General features: G+C 35.8%; 1 long non-coding RNA gene across 1 annotated transcript in view; it reads left to right on the top strand.

The window, feature by feature from the left end:
• Positions 1–345: 345 nt before the first annotated feature.
• LOC309699312 overlaps positions 346–6,253 on the top strand; it is a 79,814-nt gene continuing 73,906 nt past the window's right edge. Inside the window, exon 1 of the long non-coding RNA XR_014274300.1 lies at positions 346–367. This is a non-coding gene — a long non-coding RNA (uncharacterized lncRNA). The remainder of the gene's footprint in view (positions 368–6,253) is intronic.

The raw sequence follows: 6,253 nt of genomic DNA, 5'->3' as shown, positions 1-6,253 counted from the left end.
TTTTTTGCGAGAATGTCTCATGACAGTGACGTAAGCGAGTGCGCCGTTGGTGACAACAGCTGTGTGCAGATCAACAATGGATCATATATCGATTGTGGGAGAGAGTATGAACGTGCAGCGTTTAAAGCGTGGAAGTACTGACCTTACTTTGAGTTTGATTCCATAAAAAGTGACAAAAACATTAGCGTCCGTTGTGCGTGGGAAGAAAACTTCTTTTTACAGCGAAAAAAACCCCTAAACTTCCAAGCAAGCACCGAGTGAGCTACCACGTAATGGGAAACTCACAGAGAAACTCGCGGATTCTTCAACTGACCGCGGCACACCTGCACCAGGGTAAACCTCCGCCTACCCTAGTCCTGCTTTACAGGTGAAAATAGAGCAACAGGACCACTGAGTCTTTGACTTTATTTATTTTCTGCTGTGTTTTACTTGCATCTATTTGAAAGATTGAGTGTAAACACAAAAAATATTTTATTTTATGTGCTGGAATGTGCAGAAAATAGGTTTAAATGTTAAACAAATTTATTCAAGTCAGAGAATGTTGCATATAATTAAATTTTTGCTTGATGCATAAAGTTAAAAGATTAAAACTGATAAAACAAGTTAAAAAAAAAAGAGACTTTTCCATTTGATTACATTTTGTATGATGGATTATGCAGAAAAAGTAGAATTGGGCTGAAAGATCTATCGCTTTATCACCTCTTCAGGTTGTAAATCGTGTTTTTAAAAAGTAACTAAGTAACTAAGTAATTAATTACTTTTGAAAATAAGTAATCAGTAAAGTAACGGGATTACTTTTTTGGGGGAAGTAATCAGTAATTAGTTACTGATTACTTTTTTCAAGTAACTTGACCAACACTGTGTCTAATACATGGTGCTAAAACATTAGAAGATAACATTTTCCCCAAGTGAAAAAGTAAAAATTAAAAAAAAAAGAAAAATTAGCCCTAATGTTTATTTAATGGTAGTTTTATCACATGATGTAATCATAAAATAGTCACTAAATATATTTTATTAGTGAATAAATATTGGGTTGCACGCTGATAACCAAAATGGTCCCTACTTCTACTAAATTCAGCCATGCTGTATCATTCACACTAGTAGCTGGGCTTTGATAAATAATTTAGTTGCTTTGTGACGCAACCAAAACTGCTTATGATTTCTTCTTGATGTCAACATCACTTGTGCTAAATCCAAAGTATTTTAAAACCACAAAGGATGAGCCATGTTGAAGGATGAGCTCATCAGATTCTGCTGTGGCAGACATTTTCATTGTATATCTGTCTTTGAATGTACAGTTCCTCTTCCAGGCTAGTCTAGGACATGAATTTGCGTGGTGCAGGGAACAGCTATGATTAACACATGCAGGCTTGTGGTCTGACGCTGATTTAGGAACAGCTTGCTTTGCCTTCGCTTCCGTCTTAGATGGTGGAACTCGCTTTTAAATTATCACTCAGTCACACTGATTTAATGATGAGAATCCAAAATCACGATAAGATTAATAATTGAGCCTAATATAAATTATTTTTTAAGTTAAAAAAATATAATAACATTTGTGCATTTCGGCAATAAAATGCATATGCAAAAACCAAGAAAAGAAAAGAAAATACTAAGATAAATATAGCATACCTTTTAAATTACACTGCTATAATTGAGAACATATTATACAAATATCATGCAAAAGTCTTTTTAATACACCGGAGCGAAGACATAGATAAGTAGCTGTTAGGTGTTTTGTGTATTTATTTCTTCTTAAATGTTGCTGCAGGTTGCTGTGAAGGGTTCTTCTTCTTTAGATTTTTGTACTATTTAACATCTTCCACAGTATTGTCAATATCAGTGACTGTCACGTCCCCTCAAAAGGCCACTACTGTGTGTGTCATGGTACTTTATTTCACAGGTGTCATGGCATTGGCAGGTTAATAATTGCTTTAAAAAAAAAAAATATATATATATATATACACACACACACACACACACACACACACACACACACACACACACACACACACACACACACACACACACACACACACACAAGTATTATTGTTGGAGCTTGAGCCTGGCTGGTGTGAAATTTTGTGAAAATGCATAACAAAGAGTGGAACAGGTACCGTAGGCTTATTTGTCAATTGGGAAATGATTATGTTAATAATTAGAGCCCCCTCAGAAAACAATAGATTGTCTTTACAGAAAAATAAAGGGAAGAAAGGGGATACAGGTGCATCTACTGTGCACTGTTAACATATTTTATCTGTTTTATTCCAAAAATGTGTACTAAAGATGTACATAGCAGGCTCACGTGAATGTGTAAAAGTGCATTCTTTGGAATGGCCAGTAGGGGATTGTTGTGTTTGCAAAATAAATCGCATTTTATTAAAGTCTAGGGGCAAATTACCTCCTACCTTACATGATTCATAACCTCAGTAAACACCTTCCTGATGGGCCTATGGTCTCAATTGCTAGTTTAAGTCTTCTTTAGTGCAAAATAGTGAGAATTTTATAATTTGCGGTCTTGTGTAGAGTAAAACAGGCAGTGTATATTTTAAGAAGTGGCTTTTTTTTCACAGTAGAGTCCACACTGTACTAATGACAAAGTGTCTAAAAGAAAAAAATAGATTGTGGTGGCCAAATTACTAAAGCTTCCAAACAAGACTTTGCCAAGCAACGTTATAGAATGTTATGATGGTTATTTTGGTCTTTTATTAAAAATCTATAGCTTCAAAACAAAAGCCATAACAGCCAAAATGAATGTCACAGCTATATAATTACAAGAATCCTTCTTGTAAATTTCATTTCATTTGTGTTTGTGCAATAAAACAAAACTAGTGCAATGGGAAAGTAATGCAATAAAACTAGTAGCACTTGACAAAGAAGACCAAGTAAACTTTAGCTCCCCTAAAGCGTTGGATCCTTGTAATAGTCTGCTCGACATGTTCTACCAGTCAGAGGTCAGTACACTGTTCTCTGCAGCATGAGCTGGGTAGAAAACATCAAGACAGTCACTGCAGGAAAGATTAATAATCCTGGTGAGGAAAAAGCATGGTTGTCTTGTGAAGGCTGAACACCCCGGAGGCAAGAGCAGATGGGGATATCAGGGTTAAAGTGAACTCCATCCTGGACAATACCTCCCAACTGTCTGCCCTATGAGGAAGTGGGTGGCTGAAGACACCCCTGAGGTGTTACATTGAGTGCTTTAGGCTCTTCTTGTGGTCATAGCGATTACATTGCTCAATGCATCATGCTCAAATGACTCATATTTTACCCTACTGGGAGGAGATTGACTGGAATGCTGGGATGCGCTGGAGTGTGGTTATCATCTCTATCAACAATTGATGTTCATACATATTATCTGCTCAGGAGTCACTGTTAGTGATGATGTTACCTGTTCTCTGTTTTATGGGACGCAACAGCTCATAAAAGGCACATTACATTCATATGGTACATTGCTATTTTCATCTGATGATTGATTAGATTACACAGATCTGCAATTTATCACACTCTGAAGGGTTATTAAAATGTGAGGCAGACCATTTATGATGAACATTTACTGAAAAATATTCAGCTTTACTTTTTTTGTCAGCAATTTCCACAGTGACATGCATGCTATGACAGAAACTGGTTGATTTGGGATGTGATTTGAGCTCATTATGAGCTCAGTCTAAGATACCCACCAGTCCTGCAGGCAGTTTGTTAAATTTGCATGGCCTACTGATTTGAATGTTCCCATATAGTCAAAAAGAGTTTAAATCAAGTACTTTTGTTGTTCAAATGTGGTCATTAGGCTTTATTAAATCGACCTCCTTTGATGGGCCTATGTTGCTTGCTTTTTTGTGGCATCATTTTCAAATTGAAATGAATACCTCAAAGTGAAAACTTCATGCAAAGATACGCGAACACTATCTAACTGTAATCAATGTTTAATTCGATTTTGATTGATTTAATATCGGTCAATGTTGCAATAAAAAGTGAACAGTTATGTGTGGAGGACAAGACTTTTCTGTGAAAATAACTTTTCCATTTACTTAAGTAGGCCTTTGGATTGCAGAGGGAAGTTAGAGTACCTGGATAGAACCCATGGGCATAGGGAGAAGTGACAAACTCTACCCATTATGGTCCCTTCCTTGCGTCCTTCCAGGACTTCATTTAAACTGAGGTTTGTAAGTTATCTACAACAAGTGGGACATAGGTAGCAAACTTTAAAGTTTCAGTTACACAACATTAAAGCTGGTAGTAAGGCAATTTCTTAATCCCTGAAAGAGGCTTGATTTTAAGTTGTTTTTTTGTTGTTTGCTTTGGTTATACAAACAGTTTTACCCATTAGTTTATTGTAAACATTTATGATATTGTGCAAAAGGCTTGAGCCTTCGTATTTCTTTGTATTTTGCTTCTAAAATGAATAATGTTGAAGCATATATTTTACAGTGGCCTTGAGCAATCGTTGTCAAAGATTTTCTTTCTGTCCAAGAGTTTTTCTTTAGATATTAACTGCTTTTTACTCATTTTCCACTTTGCCTTTGCATGTCACAAAAAACACACTTTTTTCATTTCTTTAGCTGAATGTATAAATAATTCTAAAGATAACACATTTTGACAGACAAAAAATAATATTTTTTTATAAGCACAATGTTGCCTAAAGCCTGCAGCAATAGGAAAAGTCGTGGACAAAGAAGAGGAGGAATTGGAGAGGAGGCAAAAAAAGAACTGTCTACAGCAGATGAACAGTATGTGAAAGTTATGTCCTTCAGGAAAAAACAGACCTGACATGGGACCTGGGAGATGCATCTGGTCATTCAGTTTATCATCTGTCATAGTCTCAGTGGAAGGCTGCCAAGGAAGAGACACGTGGAGAAAAGGCTGAGCCAAATTACACAACTAGACTTAAAAAAAGAGTGACAATGGGTGCTATAGCGTAATGAATCCAAATTTAAAAAAAAAAAAATGGTCAAAATTCTGATTGTGATCAGTCAGAATAGAGATACAACAGTGAGTGGCTATAGCTATCTGTAAAACATGGTGCAGGCTCTTTCATGGTTTGGGTTTGCATTTCAGTCATTGGTGTTGGGTATATTGTCAAAATTGATGGCATTATAAACACAGAAAAGTACCATCAGATTTTCATCTGGCAATGGCTGTCCATATCTGCACAGAAAAACACACAATGAGAACACTATCAGCCATGGGCTGGCCTCCCCACAGCCCACCTCAACATCATGGAGCAGTGTGTTCTGTTTTCTCTGAAGATGATCCCAAACGCCAGCCCAGACTACTTGAAGAAATTACAGGAATTTCAGAATGTGTTGAAGAATATCAGTGGTGATACCAAATACTGACTTTCAAGTTTGCTATAATTCTAGAATAGAATATTTTAGAATATGTTTGCACATTTTTCAATAAATCATTAGACTTATTTCCCAGTTCCTAATAAAATGTAAAGAAATAAGGGGTGGCTCATGACTTTTGCTCATCATGTAAGCTTGTCTGGACTTAAATTTCGTAAATCAGGGGACATGACAGAACATTTAAGCAGTGGTGCATAAAGTATTTATGTACAGTATACTTCTAAAAATAGTTGAATTCTGATGATACTATATTTCCTCCATACAACACAGAGTCCCCACACCTCACAGAAATGTTAGTAACATTTTTAATTTCTACTGTCAATCTGCAGCTGGTTACAGAGATTAAAACATTAAAAGTCCAACTTCAAATTTCCCCACACAGTCTATAAACAGTCTCAATAATGCTGAAGATGGCGTTGTGGTGGGACAGAGAGGATTAAAATGGTATAGACTGCAAACTGTTTGATATGGAGCAATATGGTGTGATTAAAAAACAAAACAAAAAACAACTTAGTGTTTTTTTCTGTTTGCATGGGAGCTAAAAGCTTCTTTAAGTAGATGCTGCATTCAAGTGTTTTAAGAAATGTGACAGTAAGAGTACTTCAGTTAGTTTTTCCACTAAGTTTACAGACCTTTTCTCCCATTAAAACCCATAATCTGCCTCACTTCTTACTGAGCTGCAATCTTAAGAACTTGTTATTAATACTACATAAATAATTGAATATAGAGACAGATTGTATAAACAGCTATCAAAGTGAAGTGGGAAGAATTTGAGGTCATTCTATTTTAGCAGCTTTTCTGAGTAACATTTTTTTGCATGCTGTTAAGTTAATACTCTAGTTTTTAATAACACCTGAAAAAAAGAGTTAATATTTCAATACAAACAAACATGAAGAAAAATGTGGCCTTAA

The sequence above is a fragment of the Aulonocara stuartgranti genome (genome assembly GCF_965226115.1).
Source record: "Aulonocara stuartgranti genome assembly, chromosome: 22".
In the NCBI taxonomy this organism is placed as follows: Eukaryota; Metazoa; Chordata; class Actinopteri; order Cichliformes; family Cichlidae; genus Aulonocara; species Aulonocara stuartgranti.
Note: the sequence above shows the minus strand (reverse complement) of the source record. Positions and strands in the feature narration are given on the sequence as shown.